At 37.5% G+C, this 19,097-nt stretch overlaps 1 long non-coding RNA gene across 1 annotated transcript; it reads left to right on the top strand.

The window, feature by feature from the left end:
- Window positions 1-1,421: 1,421 nt before the first annotated feature.
- On the top strand, window positions 1,422-12,040 carry LOC140141409 (uncharacterized). The gene is made up of 4 exons (XR_011857405.1): window positions 1,422-1,457; window positions 8,839-8,934; window positions 11,327-11,398; window positions 11,832-12,040. It is a non-coding gene; the product is annotated as an uncharacterized lncRNA (long non-coding RNA).
- Window positions 12,041-19,097: the final 7,057 nt, after the last annotated feature.

The raw sequence follows: 19,097 nt of genomic DNA, 5'->3' as shown, positions 1-19,097 counted from the left end.
GTATATTGCAGTGGTTTCTGAGCTGTGCCAAAAACGCTCTCCAAATGTTTTCTCCAAACAACCCAACCAAACAACTTGCTGCACGTTTGTATCACAAATACAACAGGACACCGTCATCGATGACGCTTAGCTGTTAATTGGGGGCACAAACACAATATTATTGTCGTTGCGGACCGAACTGAATATATCTTAGCTTATGCCGTAGCTTCACACAGTTGACCCTCGCCTAAGGCGCTCTACAAGATCACACGGCCTTGACGTGAACATTTCAAGGTCAAACTTGATCTTATACTCCATACTATGCAGGCATTTGGAATACACTGCCAGAACATATAGGTTCAAATTAGGATTCAAGCGGGAGGATACTTTTAGCCACCTAGGCGCCAGACCATCAGCGTGACCTAATTAACTGCTGTTAATACATATATTAGTCTGTAGTGTGAGAGGATTTGCTGGTTATGGTATAGCGCATGATGAATGTGATCGTACACCACGAATGAGCCGTAAAGTCGGCAAATAGTATTATGAGTTACAGTGTAAAATGTGCATGGAGGTCGTATTCATAGATACCTCAAGTTGGTGGTGCATGTATCTTATTTTGATAGCGCCAGTCAAACACCTTTAAACCAATCAATAATCCCATTATTGAAGAGGATAATACACCTCGTTGACTTTGGCATGATTTGAAATGACCGCCAATTATTACTGTTTAATATTTATTACCAGCAATGTTGAAAGATGTAGAACCGAAAAAGGTACCATTTTGTTGAAGGAGCAAAGTTCAACAAACCTTAACCCCGTTTCTGGATATCGTTTGAAGTCAAATGACATACCAAAAGTTAACCGATAAAAAACTGAGCTCAAAAAGAAACTTATAATTTTTCACATATCTTGAAATCCTGTCCATCAAATTGAACCAAAATTACACACAGGTTTACTTCAATACTCTACTCTTAACACATGTCAGTAACCAAGCAGTTATCCAACTGACACAACAGCAAAATGCACCGACATGGAACAGCTTCCTGGACCACATTCACAGCCCAGCCCTGTTTCATGAAAAAAGTGTATGAAAAGCAGAAAGCAGCACCGTTTATCATCTGTGCAAGGATCTTGTGTGCATTCTCACAGATTTTTTTATGCTGTGTGTCAAATGTTGGGCTGTGAAAGTGGTGGAAGTCACATGACAGTGCATTTTGCTGTTGTGTCAGTTGGACAACTGCTTGGTTACTGACATGTGTTTTGAGTAGAGTATTAAAGTATTCCTGTTTGTAATTTTGGTTCATTTTGATTGACAGTATTTTAAGATATGACCTTGTGATTCACAAGTTGTAAAAAAATATAAGTTTCTTTTTGAGCTCAGTTTATATTTGATATATGTGAATGATGAAGAATAATTTTCATATTCGCTTTGTTTCTGCAGGATCTCCTTGAGAATAGAAGTGGAGGTAACTCAGGTAATTTTCTATTTATTTCTATTTAATTTATTTTTTCACACTTCATACGTTTATTTTACATGTACATGTTTTAGTTACCATTAACTAATTAATGATAAAGTAAACTGGCATACAAATAGTGGCCAATTTGCCTGGTCATACGGGTCATACAGGTATTTATTTGTATTTATTTATGTTTTTTATATTTCATTTGTTTGTTTTCAATGTAAATTTTTCACTTTTATTTATAACATTCGGCCGAAGCCAGGCTAATCCCAATAGTGCTCAGAGGCTACTAAATTTAAGGGACGCCATCCGGATATGACGGGACAGGGATATGGGAAGAGGTCCGATTTTAGATGCAGGAGGAAAACCGGAGCACCCGGAGTAAAACCTGCGAGGACGAGCATGGATCGGCAACCAAACTCACATGTGGCGCCGCGGGGAATTGAACCCAGGCCACAGTGGTGAGAAGCGAGTGAGAAGACCACTACACTAACCCGTCCTCCCCATTGATTGGGGAAGTTTACCAGGGTTGCCAACAAATTTCCGCCCAAATCGTGGGTCAAATAATCGAAAATCTGTCTTTTAACTATTGGTTTCAGCGGGACATTAAACTACAGGAAATCGGGAGATCCAATGTTAAAAAGTCGCCCAATTTTTCTCTTAACCATTAGTTTTTATGGGACAGGAAATTCACCTTCATTTTCAAAAGTTTCCCAATTGGGCTACCAAATCGCGGGTTTAGTAAACTGGCATTCAACAAGTGGGCAAGTTCAAGTGGGATTTGTGCAAGAAAAGTATAAGATGAAATATTCAATTGATAATTTGAAGACCTGAGCGCAAGAAGACCGTAAGTCCACTTGGCCCCTCAACATGTATACACTCAAGTTGCGTATAGTTTCATATAGTTTGGTAATGTTTTATACATGTTCAGGGGCCAAATCAAATCTTTCACAACATTTCATGATGTTTTCACCCTGGAACATGTATTAAACATTATAAAACCATAAGAAACTTTACGTAACTTTAGTGTATACATGTTGAGGGGCCAAGTGGACTTACGGTCTTCTTGCGCTCAGGTCTTCATTTGTTTAAGGCCTCGTATCCATATGCTGTTCCCTTGTGGCGTGTGCCCTTGTTCCGTGTTTACTCTTTCCCATGTGACCCAAAGAGCTTTTAAATAGAAATAGAGTCGCAATAGATTATATAATCTTTTGTTCGTTTGATGCCGATTAGAAGTTGCGACAGGCTATTCATAAAAGTGGTACCATTGTTTCGAATAAAGGGGTTCCGCCATTAAATTGGTCACTGATCCGGCATCATATTAACGCTCTACACAACAGGCGAGTATCCATAAGTGACCACACTACAGTCATGTGTAAGGGCAGTCATGTGTAAAGTGGTACCATTGTACTCACGCATCCCAAATGTGTGCTTGTGTGGGTCTGAAGTTTATAAGGAGGCTTTAGCTGTCGATGCAATCATCTTTACCACCCACCTGACGTTAGGCGTTTCATTTAAATAAATTGAATGCTCTTGCTGGTCGATTACATATTAGAATGTATGAAGGCTGCCGTGTCCAGTCCATATATCTATATTACAATATAATGGTAATCGCTATACGTATACATGTAAGTATAAGTATAGGCCTATAAAGGTTGTTTTTAAGAAATTTCCATTTAATTTTATTTCAAGAAGGAGATTGGTATAGAAATAATGGAGTGCCCAAAGAGGGAGGGGGGTTGGGGAGGGGCAGATTCACCTCTGTGAGAAGTCTTGGGAGGGGAGGAGGGAGGAAGAGGAGAGGAGGGGATATGGAGAATGAGAGAGGGCTGGAGGAAGGGATAAATAAAAAGATATAATAAAGACAAGTAGATAAATAGAAATATAAGGAAAATGATGGGAATGAGAGAGGGAGGGTGAGAGGGGACAATGAAAGCGAGGGGGTGATAAAGTGTAGGCCTAGGAAAGAATAAGTACAGAGAAGGGAAAAGAAAGGAATGATGAATACATTTAATAATACTTATTAGGCCTATATAATAACTAAACACATAACAGCACTGGGCAGCCATTCGATGATGTCAATGCCTTTATTCGTTACGTAATTAAAACGCCCAGTCAGATGTATTTCACACCTACCAAACACAACTCACCCAATTTCGCAAACTGGACGTTGAATGTACACTCTCATGAATATTGATTGGCAACATTTTCCAATATGTCAGCGCTCTAATCGGAAACAATAGAACAATAGACCCTGCAGAGCGTTGATGTGACCTGCCACACAGACAACGAACCTTTGTTTTGCTTAGTGGTCGTATCCATAGGTTGACTGTGTGGCAGGTCACATGGGAAAAAGTAAACACGGAACAAGGGCACACGCCACAAGGGAACAGCCTATGGATACGAGGCCTAAGGCGGGTCAGAGGGAGCAAACCTTTGCGGTATTTACACTCAAATCTTAAGACAAGGTAATTAAATTTAGAACATTTTCTCGCTTTCTAAGTGTTTCTATTTCAAATTAAGTGTTTCAAATTAAGTGTTTCTATTTAAAAAAAAACATTGCGAGAGAATTTAGATATTAATAGGTATATCACCTCAAAAATAAGGGCAGCAGAAACACGTTATTTAATGTTTCTACATGAATGACCTTTATTAAAGCATCAGAAATCAAAAAACCGAATTGAAATCGGTCAATGCATTGTGACGTAGTGTCAATTTTAAGATGCTCATAAATGGAATGCAAATCTGCCACAAATTGCTATAATGACAAAATTGGCACATTTCGAGATTTTGAAGGTTTATTTGGACACTTGCTTGAAAAGGCAACGTTAATTTAAGTATCACAGGTTAATTGCCTATCTTTTTTAACTTCGTCAAAGAAAACAAAATTAAAAAAATCTATCATTGAATAATTATAATAAATTAACCAAATATACTATTTTAGCAATTCCGGCCAATCTGCAGACAAATAAAAGTTTAAAAATGACTAAGTTCAGCTAATTAATATGCAAAATTGATGCCAAAAGAAAACCGTACATGATATCAGGGTGCGGTTTTTTTCACAAACATGTATACAAAGTTCTTTCAATTGATAACAAAAAATACACAAAAGTAATCAATTATGCAAATTAGCTTATTACAGCTAATTATGTATTCATGATATTATTATGTAAATTAGGCATGAGTAATTTTGTTTTGTTTTTCGATGTTTAATGAAAGTCTTTTCATTCATCATGAATTTGTCAAGTATGAACCTGTTATGATGTTGAGTAAAGAATCTGCAGTTAATTACTTTAATATAATATTAAAAAAAAACTTTGACATTTTGACGGTGTCTGGAATAGAATTTTCATTTTTTCTGTAAATATGGTATGTGTCACCATTGCTCAAAGCCAAATCCGAAAAGTAAAAATAAAAATTCATTTGCAATGAGACTTTAAATTAACATTTTGTTATCTGGATTAACATGGGAAGAGAAACGGTAAACGGAACAGCCCCTCTATTATACCGCGTATACAAAAATGGTGTGGCCTTGGACACACACAATGGCTTAGAGCTATTGTGGTTTGGAATATTACTCCCTTTAAACTCACTTAAAAATGTTTTGTTTCAAATCGTTTTCCTCAAGTGTGCCATTCGTTGTCGACGGAAATAATTTACATGCTTAGAAAGATTAGTATTTCAGCTAAATGATGGTAGATCTTGATTTTTCAAAAGGCCTATTTTTATTGATTTATGAGGGATCTTCAACAATCCATAAAAATAGGTAGTAGCTCTTAAACGAAGCAATATTTATTTTTAAAAAAACCGATGGTAGTCACAGAAAGGTTTCACACACCATATATCAAAAATTCAAACAATTGTGATAAATAGCACATATGAGGAAATTAATTTTTCGGCATGGATGTTTGCCAAAATTGAACAACTTTCATGCGCGCGCTTTTCAATTTACTGTTATGCTTGCATGCACAGTGTGACAGAAGTATTGTGCAGCCACTGTGACATGCCTAATATTAAGCTTATACACAATCCATGAAACTGCAAACAAGAGCACACTCCGTGTAGGCTTAAAAATAAAATGTGGACGAATTTAGGTAATTTTCAAAAAATAAAGAAATACATAAGAAATTTTAGAATATTTATGAAACTCTAATGATAGATGGAGTAAAGTATCATCTTTAATTTGTTGTAAGTTTCAAATTAATACGCAATTCTGATTTGTTATTGTAGCTACTTTGCTCTAAGTCGTACGAACTCCATGGCAAATCAGAGGTATTTGAAGTTTTCATCAAAAGTGTTTCCAGAAGTCATGTGTAAGAAGATAAAAGCAGCATTAATATTGAATCTTTTGTCAACAGGTCCACCGTGTGAGGGACCTGGCGATGTTCGCCCATCAAAAGGCTGGCCTAAAGATTGTGGTGATTTAGCAGACCAAGAACCATGCACATGGTAAGAGAACAAACGAAATGATCGATGACGTCCTATAAACGTAACTAGTTTCGTTTAGGGGGGAGGGGGTAAAAATACTCGATTACGTTTGTACAAAAACATAGGTCTGAAGAATGTGTCATTATTATGTCAAAATGTTCAACGTTTTATTATTACGTTTCTGGCAGGGAGGGAGGGAGTCGACTGAGAAACGAAACTAGTTACGTTTATAGGACGTCATCGATCTTTGTGTTTGTTCCCTAAGAGATAGAGACTCGCATTACAGGGTGTATCAAAATGATTGTACTCCCAAAAGTTTCCAATTTTAATGATTTTTTTTTGCAAGTGTTTGCGGCTAAATACCCTATTATTCCAAGTTCATACTCAAATCATCTACAATCAGACGTTTCCGGTCCAAAATGTATTTGAATTTTGGAAATAAGTATATACTGAAATATAATGTAGGGCAGTTAACATGTTTAACACTTTGATTAATAAATATGTGCATTGCAGCGATTTCCGCGATTCCTGCAATACTATTTATGAATAGAATAGAGGTCCACTTTTACTCATGTGTCAAACTTCTAACAAAAACCCCTGGCTCCCGTAGTATTCCTCATTCAAACCAATTCAATGTTCGACCTCGGAGTTACCTGCATGACTTTGGCGGGTTATTTTGAAACAGTCATGGTTGCACATGCAGGTACTTCGTTTGAAAGTCATAAACAAGGTATAGCACTCGCTGATAGGATATGCAACTTATAGAACACGGAAAACCTCTATACAATGGCGGAATATAATAGATTTGAATTGGAAGTAGAATTCGAGTAAATAAACCTCGTGGGTGCTAAATTTCACTTGTTCTTTTTCATTAACTAACCATTATGTATTATTTTTAAAACTTTGTCAAAACTCGACCGAGTTTTTTTAATTTACTACCAGAAGAACGTAAACCAGTGACCTGTGCATTACATAATATCCTGTGTGTTTTGGTTTCTCCAGTAATATATATGTATGTACAGCATTGACAGATGAAAATGGCGCCCCTGTGTTGGATGCAGATGGCTCTCCTGAGTATGGAGAGTCAATAATACCAATAGTCAACGCCGACGGGGATGACGGAAAATGCCCTGGTGGTAAGCTGATGTTAATTAGCCCAATCGTCACTGTGACTTCCGGTTTTTGAGAGCAGTAAAAATTATCACATCAAACAAACAACCGTCCGTAAGCATAGACTTGGATAGTGTACGCATTTTCGACCTGTAGAGGCTGGTTCAGCAGAGGAGCCATATTTAACTGTTCAATTCAAGTGAATGATTATGACAGAGTTTATCTACGATGCATTGAAAATGTGATAACTGTGATGATGTGTATTGTACTATCCAAGTCTATGCTTACGGACGGTTGTTTGATGTGATATTTTTTTAAATTTTCTAACAAGACATTTATAATGTTCAATTCTAGACAATGCCAACAACTACAGTAGAAAAGGTTCCTTTTCAGATCCAATAATGCTGGTACTTACTCAGAAACATTTCAATTCCTATAAGGAATCTTGATTAAAATTAAGATTCCTGATAGAAATTGAAATATTTCCGAGTAAGTACCTGTATTATTGGATCTGAAAAAGAACCTTTCCTACTGTATTGAACTATGAACGATCCTGATGAATCTGTTTCAAAAGAAATGCCAACAACTATCGCACTAATATGTACATTATATTTCAAGCTCTTTTTTACATAGATTTTCGTGTTTTGTCCATTTTATTCTTCTTTTTCTGCTTTTTTTTTAGGGTGCTATTTATAATTTTAAATTTAATTTAGCCAAATAATATAACTTGTTCCTTACATTTCAAGAAAAATTGGATTCGCGTAAATTTTATAGATGGATGGCAGGTATTTAGATGATTAATAAAACTCTCAATAACACTCTTCTTGATGATGACCGGGGGTGGGGGGGGGGGTGTTGTGGGGCTTGCGTTTACGTAGCCAGGCAAACGAGGACACACACAAGGATACACACATGTCAAATGAGGACACCCGGTGACCATTGACATCCTCGGTGTTTTAAATATATCCAAGACATCGCAAATAACGTAAAACTGCATATGGGTGGTATAAGACGGGCCACGGTTGGATAGTAAGTGGTCTGGTGTGTGTGACTGAGGTCCACGGTATGGCGATTAAGAACGGATGTGTGAATCCTCGGTTAGTTTGTTTTAAACCAAGTGAAAAATAAGGTCCTCGTTTTCCTGCCTACGGGGGTGGGGGTGGATGTGGGGGGGGGGGGTGTGTGCGGGGGTATTCGGTTAAAATCAAGACATTAAGACATTAAGTTCTTCGTGAAGATGTTTGCAGTTTGGGGGTACGGGGGACCCCATACCCGCACCTTCAAGCGGGTTGTAGACTTCATCACCATACTGAACATATGTGATGGTCAGCTACAATCGAATCAGCTTAATGATTTCATCAACTGACAAACATGCACGGTTACCCAGAGTAGGATCGTTCTTATGGCGTAACTCAATGATATCAATAGTTTTACTTACGGATGTGCACGTGACCAGAGCCATGACATCATAACTGACCAATTTTCCATCCACAGTAATAGTAAAGTCATCAAGTTAAATCACTGGGTCCTTAGTGTTGTTCTTGAAGTGAGGTTCTGTGACCAACTAGTGGAGTTACGATGTTCGCGATAAATTTGAACGAGGCGCTGCAGGCAACAATAGGCCAAACAGCTGAACCTCACTTATTTGAAAGAGCTTTCTGTATTGAACCTCCGTGATAGCACCACTTTGCTTGATGGATTGCAGAGTTTTAATCATCTTGGCCTTGTGTTTCTTAGTTGGGTTGGATTTAAGCTTTGCATAGGTTTTATTGCCACATTGTGTTATTATCATTATTATTTTTATTTATTCATAATTATTTTGTTCGCAACTAAAGGAATTTAATATATTTCTCTTCAGATGATCCAGACATTTGTGCCGTTAAAGATGGTAGCGTAACTTTCGTTTACCTTCCGCGACCCCAACCACAAGCAGCAGATGACGTCACTAAACGAGGTAGTTAACTTATAATATTAAAAATATTTGACTAACTTATTGGGACAAATATCCAGTTATGTTTATGTATATCCACCGCACCTCCGCCGTACATCATCACGTAGGACAGTGCGTCTGTTTTCGCGTCACAAGTTGCGTCGAACATCTGCGCTGGCTGTGCGTTAGTTAACGCGCATTTTGAGCACCTACGCGCTGATACTTGGAATCCCTCTTCCATCTGGCAGCTCTGCAGTAAACATCACAACGCAGGAGTGAAGTTTCTCGTAAAGTATCGGATGCGTGCCGCTGGACCAATAGCCCTATAAAATAAACACCGTGTCGGACAAAAGTCATTCAAACATGGCAAAGGTAGCAAGTCAGGAAATACATCTGAATCCAGCGATACTGAGGTCTTCATCAGTGCTCGGGCCCCAGTACTATAAAGTATAAATACGCGGAGACGCGTTTCTGATTAGAAAACATTAGCACAAATATGTTTTTCTAACCCGAGCAAATCTAAATATGTTCTAAATATGAGTCAGAGAAATAACTCCAGTTTAAGCCTTAGGGATCTGGAATGAGCGTTTTGAGCATTTCGTCAGTATTTTTTGTGGGACATGAGAGCACATCAGACATATCAAATTGAATTCTGAATGCAAAGAATGTCTTTCTGATATCAAATAATTTTCATTTTTTGAAATTCACGATATAATACAAATTTTATGACAAATTATTAAAATTTGATAGTTTTCACATTTTTGATATATAACAGTCCTCGAAATAATTTTTTTTTAATCTAATGATATATTCTTAAAGTGTATGTAGCTGGGAGGAAAATCCGACGATCAATTGAAAATGTTGACCTTTCATATTGAAGATATGGATTTTTTTCCCAAAACGACCTAATTTTTTTGGTGTTTTAGGGAAAAAAATCCATATTTTCAATACGAAAGGTCAAAATTTTCAATCGGTCGTCGGCTTTTCATCAGGGGCGTAGCAAGAGCATCAGGGGCCCATGGACAAGGAGCAGTACGGGCCCTTTACACCAGGGCAGGATTTAGCCTACCTTTTTGGGGCCCTGGGCCAGGCCAAAATTTGGAGGCCCCGAACTCACGTGCCGAGAAAGGTATGTGCACTCAAGTCAGTGGCCAAGTTTTGGTTTAACTAATGGGGGACCAAGGGGGACTAACATATTTGGTTCAATTCGATTTCTGACTATTTTGGCCCCAGATCAACATAAATCTTGTTATTTGAATGCGCGAAGCGCGGAAAATTTTACAATTTTGCCCTATTTTGACCCAAAAACAGGCTGCTATTGGAGTTAAAAGAAAGATGCATAGGGCAATTTTGGGGCCCCCAAAATTTGGAGGCCCAAAATTGCCTTGGACCCGGGCCCACCTGGCCCAATGGTATAAAAATCCGGCCCTGCTCTCCATTATGAGCCATTATTTAATTTTCGTTTTTGTGCTCGGGGCCCCTGAACCCTCGGGGCCCATGGACTTCGTCCACCCTGTCCCCCCGCTTGCTATGCGCCTGCTTTTCATCCCACCTACATACACTTTAAGTATAAATCATCAGATTTATAAAGTTTACTTCGAGTACTGTTAAATATCAAAAATGTCAAATTTTAATCATTTGCCATAAAATATGTATTACATTGCGAAGTTCAAAAATCAAAATTATTTGATATCAGAAGGACATTCTTCGTATTCAGAATGCAATTCGATATGTCTGATGTGCTCTAATGTCCCACAATAAATACTGTCCAAACGTTCATACCCCATCCCTGAAGGTATGTTTTTGAATTATTTTGTACCGACTAATGGTAAAATTACATAACCGATCCGGTGTGGGATTTTACTACCTTAAATTACTAGGGTTGCCGGGCTAGCCATCTGTCTCTGCCACTGAACCTATTCCTGATCTTTATGGTAACTGTTTTTCATTTCTAAGCCCAAATGATAGGCCAGGCTAGCACAGGTAAAAGCAACAGTAGAATGCACAGAGATTGGAATTATTATGGTTTGGGAACAAACCAAAAGATCGATGACGTCCTTTAAACGTAACTGGTTTCGTTTCTCAGCCGACCCCCTCCCTACCTGCCAGAAACGTAATAATAAAATGTTGAACATTCTTACATAATATATAATAATAATGACACATTTTTCAGACCGATGTTTTTGTACAAACGTAATCGAGTATTTTACCCCCCCCCCCCTAAACGAAACCAGTTACGTTTACAGGAGGTCATCGATCTTTTGGTTTGTTCCCTTAATATGTGAGTCACTCCTGCATTACTTTGTTTATCCTGCAAGTATACCAAAGATGAGAGATATTGGGTGGTTTTTCACAGGGATCATAGTAAATTTAATTTTAATACGTTCTTTTCTCTTAATTTCGACTTATTTTTCAGGACATGGAGGACAAAACAAATTCAAGCTGATTCTTCAATATCTGATAACCGAATATGCTTTGATAGGCAACGGTAAGCTGCAATGCCATGGCAACCTATTTGCATTACAGCTACGTCAGAGTATTACATGCAAATAATATTGTCGAAAGCTTTGTACGACTTGGGCCAATTACATGTATAACGTAGAGTGATCCTGAATAAACAAAATCCATGCTTTTTGGGTCACACATAATCATTAGAAGCCCCTCCCATGAACAGTCTATTTAGGGGCGCACCATTTGATATCCGGAATTTGGGGATGGGAATTTTTAGAAAAAAATTCTTCGCCCGCTAGTGATATTTTCTGATTAGTTAAATATTCACACATAATATTTTCCAAGATGTATTTTATTTAAAAATACAAACATTATAAGTATACATACAGCTCATTGTTTGATTGCCAATTGATTAAATTGGTTTATTGATTGGTTGTTTCCTTGATTGATTATGAACCTTATTTTTTCAGTTCCGAATTGTGGTGATGTCGATGTGGCTGACTTTGTGTGTGTCGATGAGACTAAAAATGCTTGGAAGATCAGATTTGAAGGAGATCCTCGTGCTGATGATGTTTTTAATGCGGTCGACAACGCATGTGAATGATCAGCAAACCATCAGGATCCTAAAACTTCTTGACTGCACATATAAATGGCTGAAATATCGAATGCCTTTTTAAAATATTATTGTCATTACAGTATAACTTAGCAATTTGAATGAATAAAAAATGTGTTCGTCATTAAGGCCTATGTTCAAAGTTTTTACAGACAACATTCTACCATAATCGCAACTCGCCTGCAGGTTTATGCCATCATTCTGAAGTTACTTCGTACATTATAACCATTTATATGTGCTTTCGAAAAGTGTTTAGTGGAAAAAGTTTTTGTTAAAAATACACTTTCATAATATTTCATATTTTAACAGCACAAAACAAATAGCATCACCATAATTTTTTTATATTGCATTGATCAGAAAGTGTTATCTAAAAAAAAAAGAAAATAGTTAACCTTAATGCAGGCGACAAGTGAAAGACACGAAAATAAAACTCATGCGACATAATTTGCCATACCGTAACAAAAGTTGATTTCCGTTTTACACTTGCTTAGAATGAAGATGAACAAATCTTGTAAAATGCAATGTCGTTTAAGACACATGATTAGTATTATGGGATAGCAGCTTATAGAGCAGTGCTTTTATATTACCTTAGAGAAACTCACTATTACCCAACCGTCATTTTGAATCTTTAATCTAACATGCAATAACGCGTATTTTAGGTGTAATCAAAGGTTTTTTTAATTAATATTGATACCGTTTTATGACTTTTCCATAAAAAATATTGTCCTGTACCTAACTTTGACTTTTCAAACATTACAAGAATAATAACTGTTTTTATTTAAGAATTTTTATATTGTGTTTATTGGAGGCATTCCAAACTATTAGGTGTAAACACAATTGGTAACGTTATTACTTTACCTTACCAGACAAATGTTGTTCGGTACCTGGCTGTGTCTTTTTAAACACAACATGAATAGAAAACGTTTATTTTAGTATTTTTATTTGTTTATAATTTTTTAGCAGGGAGGGTATTCCATATTATATCTTTTTGTTATATCATTGATAGAAGTACATACAATATATATTTAATCTTACAGACATTCCTGACATTTTAAAGCGTGTTAAATCCATTACAATTATATATTTCGGGTCTGTCAACATTGAGGGAGTGATACTTTATCGGATAGTTGCAATCAAATTTCTTAAAGATATATTTTTATATTCATCTAAAAATATTTTTTATATAAAAAATATTTTTTATATAAACTCTTCTATATCGCTTCACAATAGTATGGTTTATGGGATCTATCCTGCATGATAAAATACCTTTGTAAGCATATAATAATTCGCCAACGAAGTGGTTCCTTAACTATGGAAATGATGTTAGATCCGGCACATGTTGAGTGTCGATCAATTTGATCGTGGTTCGGAACTCAAGGTCATATAATCTAGTGAACAGCATCGTATTACACGTAACACTTCGATGGTGATTTGCCTAACATACTTGTTTTTTTACATTTTTTAAAATTATTATTTTTTTCATGATTGTTATTCGAAATCACATTAGTATTTCAACATGCTACTGCAAATAAAGAATTTGCTTACAAGGTAAATGTTACTTCTATTGTGTTTCATTTAATGTAATTTAACTAAACTTGCAAATATGTATCCTTATCCTTATAAAATGTGCAGGGCCAATTTAACATTCATACATCGACTATGGAAGACATAACTTCGATCTCACACACAATGTGTGTAGATTTTAAATGAAGTCACCCATTCAGGTAACCCTATTTGAAATTCATACTCCCTGTGTGGAATATTAGGCTCCTGTCTACCATAATGGGGTGTATTGATTTTATCTGGAATAGACGAATGGAGTCACCTTATTTGAAATTCATACTCCTTGTGTGGAAGATCAGGGTCCTGTCTACCATAGGGGGAGTATGAATTTAATCTGTAACCTCATTTGAATTGCACACTCTCTGTGTGGAAAATTTAGGTCAAGCCTTCTGTAGGGGGGAATGGATTTCAACTGGCATAGACGAATGGAGCCACCCATTCAGGTAACCCCATTTGAAATTCAAGCTCCCTGCGTGGAACATTAAGGTTAGATTATTAAATAGCCCATTACGTTGCTAGACCCTTAAACGACTGGTTATTTTTACTGGGATTTCTTAATATCGGTCACTGGTGTAAAATATTGTCCATTTAACTTTACTACCAAATGCCCTAAATGTCTGAGAGTGTTTATGGATTTTTTTTCATTATTTTAAGAAAATAGATCCACACCTCATATAGAAGAGTTCGGATTTCCGGACTTTTTGTCCAATCGTGACTGTTTGAAATCCATACTTTTAAGGGTCCAATGGCAAAAACAAAACAAAACAAACAAACAAAAACACAATCCGGCAGAAAAATAGTTCAAAATCAGAAATCCTCCATTCGAGAGCTCAGTTTGCACATGTCTGTACTTTGTCCTCCATTTAATTGGATTTCCAAGCTTTTTCAAGTGACATTGGCAACTGGAATTCCAGTCGTTTTCAGAGAGAAGACTTAGAAATCCGAACATTTATTTGATTGAAATTTTACTCCTCTACAGGGGGTTGCACTTATTTTCTAGAATAGCCAAATGATCAGATATAACATGGCAGCTGCAGCACATGCGACAACGAGTGGCTCCTAACGTGCTGTTTAGAGCCGTAATATATGATTCGGTAAAATGTTAATTTGATTAGTCTTTTCGAACTGGGGTGTGGGGGGGGGGTGTACTGTGCTGGGGTAACAAAATATGAAATCGTGGACCCGTAGATTTCACGCCGCTGTGATAAGTACATTTCACGCCGCTGTGATAAGTACAGTTTGGTTGAGGAGTGCATAACAAAATAAGCAACGCACAAACGTATTTAAAAAGATGGATTACTTAATAAAATTTTAAAAATGATAATTTTTTTAAAATTCTTGATACTCTTGACAGATTGTACCATGTCTACAAAGTAAACATGATTGCAAAAATATGGACTGGAATTTGTGGAAACGGGTCACAAACACCATGTATACAGGTATCCAATGAACCATGCATATATTGTCCATACACACTTGGCTAATTGATTTTTACAGGACACGTATCTCGTTGTTGGGTATATGTCCTTAAGATCAGACCTCAGCTCAGTATTCGTCCACAGTTTGGGATCCGCATACAGGAGAACTTAAACATCAGCTTGAATCCATCCAAAGAAAAGCTGCAAGTCCGCAAATAGATTCATCAGGATTGTCCATTAAAATTATATTAAATTGTTCTCAAACAAATCCAAATAAAGGTGATGTTAACATACCTCAATGACGTTTCGTGCTGTAACACAGCACTTTTTCAAATTGAATGACCAGCTTTGACCTTTGACGTCGGCTGCTTCCTGTTGGTAGCTGACGTAGGTGGTGCTGTCAATAACTGATCATAGATGTGCGGAAGGAAGTAGTTCCCACAATCCCTGTTGAGAGTATTAGCCTGCCCCCTCTTCCTTATCCAAATTGATTCTTTGATGTGTCTCCTTTTCCTGTTGGTTTCAATGTCTCTTATTTTCGAACGACCAAGTGATGGCTTCAGTTGTATCTGTCATCTTGGCATCAGGATCTTCTAGGAGGGCTATGTCAGCATAGTCTAGATCAACCAGTTTTACCTCCGGGTACATCTAGCTTCGCCTAGGTAGAAGGGTTATACTTTCCTTGCTTTCTATACGAAGTCGATGGCAAGGCCAAAATGCAATGGTGACCAAATATAACCCTGTCTTAAGCCAGTGACTATACTTAAGAAGTTGGAAAGGGAGCCCTCTGATTTGACCGCACATGTTGTGGCATAATAAGAGTTACTTATGATGTTGATGATCTTCCTTGGAATGCCATAGATGTGCAGGATTTCCCATAGAGATGTTTGATGAGTCAAAGGCAGCCTTAAAGTCAATGCATTTAATAAAAGCTTGGTAGCTGTTGGTTCGATGATTTGGCTCAGGCCGAATATTTAATCCTGGCCTGAGCGTCCCTAAACCAGTTTGGTTTTCTCTCATTTTACGTTTATTATTTTACAGTTATTGCTACAGTGAGAAAGGTCTCCCTTCTTGGGCAATGGAAGGATTATGCCTTGTCCCCATTCTCTTGGTGTTTTCTCGGTTCGCCTTTATCAGTTTACAAATTATCAGCAACCATTCTTTGATGTTGTCGCCACCATCCTTGAGAAGTGAGGGGGAGGATGTTATCAATGTCCGGTGCTTTGTTGCGTTTAAGCAAGCTAAGTGCCTTGTGAAGTTCTTCTCTGGTTGGTGGTTCCATATCAATTTTCAGTTCTTCACAAGGATTGAACCTTGAGAAGTTTAATACCTCACTAGGCTCTTCAGCGTTGAGCAGGTCAACAGATTCAGCCCATCTCTGCAGTCGAGCAGCCTTAAGTATTTCTCATTTGGCATCTTGTATCTGCGAGGCCTTTCTGCTGGTTTTACCAATGACATTCTTCAGCTGGTAGACTTTCATTTTTCATCTTGCTCATCCAGGTTTTTTTGTCATTATTAAGCAATATTCTTGTGTGCATGTTGAGTTCACGGTAGTCACTATCCATTGCTGGTTTGACTACCTTTCACTTGTCAATAAGCTCCTTTGTCTCGGTTGAGATCCAGTCTGCCTTCTTCTTCATTCTGAATCCAAGGTGTTCTACTGATGCTCTATTTATGGTATCAACAAATATCTTCATCAACATCAGTATTAGCATCTAATTCAGCCAATGCATGTCAAAAGATCAAATTTTACGTGGATGGTAGTAATTGCCAGGGTATGGTCACTTCCAACATCAGCTCTTCTGTACACTCTAACGTCTTTTAAGGAATTACGCCATTTCCGGTTGATTAAGGTATAGTCTCTGGTTGACTGTCATTCCATTGGGAGAATTCCAAGTTAACTAATGGATTTTCTTGTGTGGGAAGAGTAACGATCCAACAATGAGATTGTGTTCTTTCTGATTGTGTAATTTTGGTGGCCATATTGGGTACATTTATTGGATTTACGCAAATAAATATTTCCCACACTTTCCCATACATATATATATATATTTGAGAACTTTTAGAATGTTGTTCAGGAAACTCAAATACATTGTATTAAGCTGAAAGAAACTGTTGATTTGTTCCAAGTGTAGTTGTACATAGTGATACGGTTGTGTTAATAGGCCTATGGCCATTTTGAAAATATGCTAGTGATCATTCTCTATGGTCAGTTTATATCCTATTCCATAAGAATGGTTGTGTCCACAAACCCATTCCTAGAAAGTTAAATCATTGTAATAGTCATCTCTAGAAGAGTGAAAAACTCACTCCCCAAAAGAGTGATTCACTTATAAAACCACTCAAAAAAGAGTGAAATGTGGTTTTTTAAACTTTAAAACCACTCAAAAAGAGTGAAACTAAAGAGTGAAACCCACTCTAAAAGAGTGAATTTCAACTCGTTCAAGGAGTTAAATGAAGGACAACACATTTGTCGAGTTGTCCTTCATTTAACTCCTTGAAATCAAGGTATCCTCTTGTATCATTTATTGATCCTTGATGTGTTTTGTGTCCTCGTCCGTTGGATTCACCATTACCTACTTTTTCTGATTTTGCTGGTGATCCCCTGAAGCCGTCATGATTCCGGACCTAGGACCCCCCTTGTTTGTCTCTTGTCTATATCCCCAAATCCGTCTTGTCTTAAACTTGTTGAATCCGCTTCATATTTTCTCTTCTGAAGCGCCTCAGGATAGGAACTGATGATGCGGTTTCTTATTATATGTTTGAGTGACACTTTTTTTCCTATTTAGTCCTATATCCTCTTTTCAATCTATTTCTCTTCTATTGATTGCAACCCTCTTGACATTTACATCCTCAGTCAATTATAGTGCTCAGCGCTATGTTGAACAAAGGGAAGTCGTGCGATTTGTTTGTTAAAAGCAATTTCTCAATTGATTTCATTACATTGAAAGGTAAAGATTGAAATAAAACATGTTTGCATTTTTTAAAGACCGTTTAGTGCCTAAAATCCAAGATGGCCGCCGTGATTGAAAATTTGCCATATTTTACTCATAAATTGCGCTTTAGTAGGGTACAGAATGGAAGTCCCATTCTAGGGTTGAGTACAAGAAGTTTTGAAGGTGTTTCTTTATAGACTTGAGGACGCTGAATAAAATGAGAGGGGTCTGCACCATCGAAAAGTGTGGAGAACTCTTGATAGAGGGCGTTTTTCAAAATGGCCGCCAAAATCCCTTAAAATGACCATAACTTGGTCAGAGAAGCACCCAGCAGCACGATTCCGATGTCTATACCCATGTTTTCAGGGTCAAGGAATCCAATAGAGTCATTTACAACAGCCTTTGACCTATCATTCCAAAATGGCTGCCAAAATTTCAAAATGGCCGCCAGTGAAAATTAATTTGGCTATATCTCAGGTGCAGAAAGTCCTAGAAGTATGATGCTGGTGTCTATACCCATGTTTACAGGGTCTAGAAATCCATTGGTATAATCTTAAACAGCACAGGACTTTAAATCCCAAGATGGCCGCCAAAATTTAAAAATAACCACCACTAAAATGCAGAATTTAGCATTTATCTTATCTTATCAGTGGTTTATACGGCCTTATCCGGGGTTTACGATCCTTACCTGGGGCTAACCTTAGCATAACGCAGTCTAAACCCCAGATAAGGTATCTAAACCCCAGATAAGGCGCCGTAACCCCAGCTTAAGGGACATAGATTCCAGATAAAGCAGTCCAAACCCCCAATAAGGTGGCTTAACCCTAAACAAGGAACATAAACCACAGATAAGGCATCGAAACCCCACGTAAGGTGCCTTAACTCTAGATAAGGATCGTTAACCCCGATAAGGGTCGTAAACCCCAGATAAGGCACCTAAACCCCAGATAGGGCGCCTTAACCCCAGATAAGAGACATAAACCCCAGATAAGAGACGTAAACCCCAGATAAGGCAGTTTAAACCCCAGGTAAGGCAGTTTAAACCCCAGATAAGGCACCTTAACACCAGATAAGGCATCTAAATCCCACATAAGGCATCTGAATCCCAGATAAGGCGTCTTAACTTCAGATGAGGGACGTAAACCTAGGATAACATAGTCTAAACCCCAGATAAGGCATTTAAACCCCATAAGGCTCCAAATAAGG

The sequence above is a fragment of the Amphiura filiformis genome, chromosome 19 (genome assembly GCF_039555335.1).
Source record: "Amphiura filiformis chromosome 19, Afil_fr2py, whole genome shotgun sequence".
In the NCBI taxonomy this organism is placed as follows: domain Eukaryota; kingdom Metazoa; phylum Echinodermata; class Ophiuroidea; order Amphilepidida; family Amphiuridae; genus Amphiura; species Amphiura filiformis.
The sequence above is the reverse complement of the archived record's forward strand: the minus strand, read 5'-3'. Positions and strand labels throughout refer to the sequence as shown.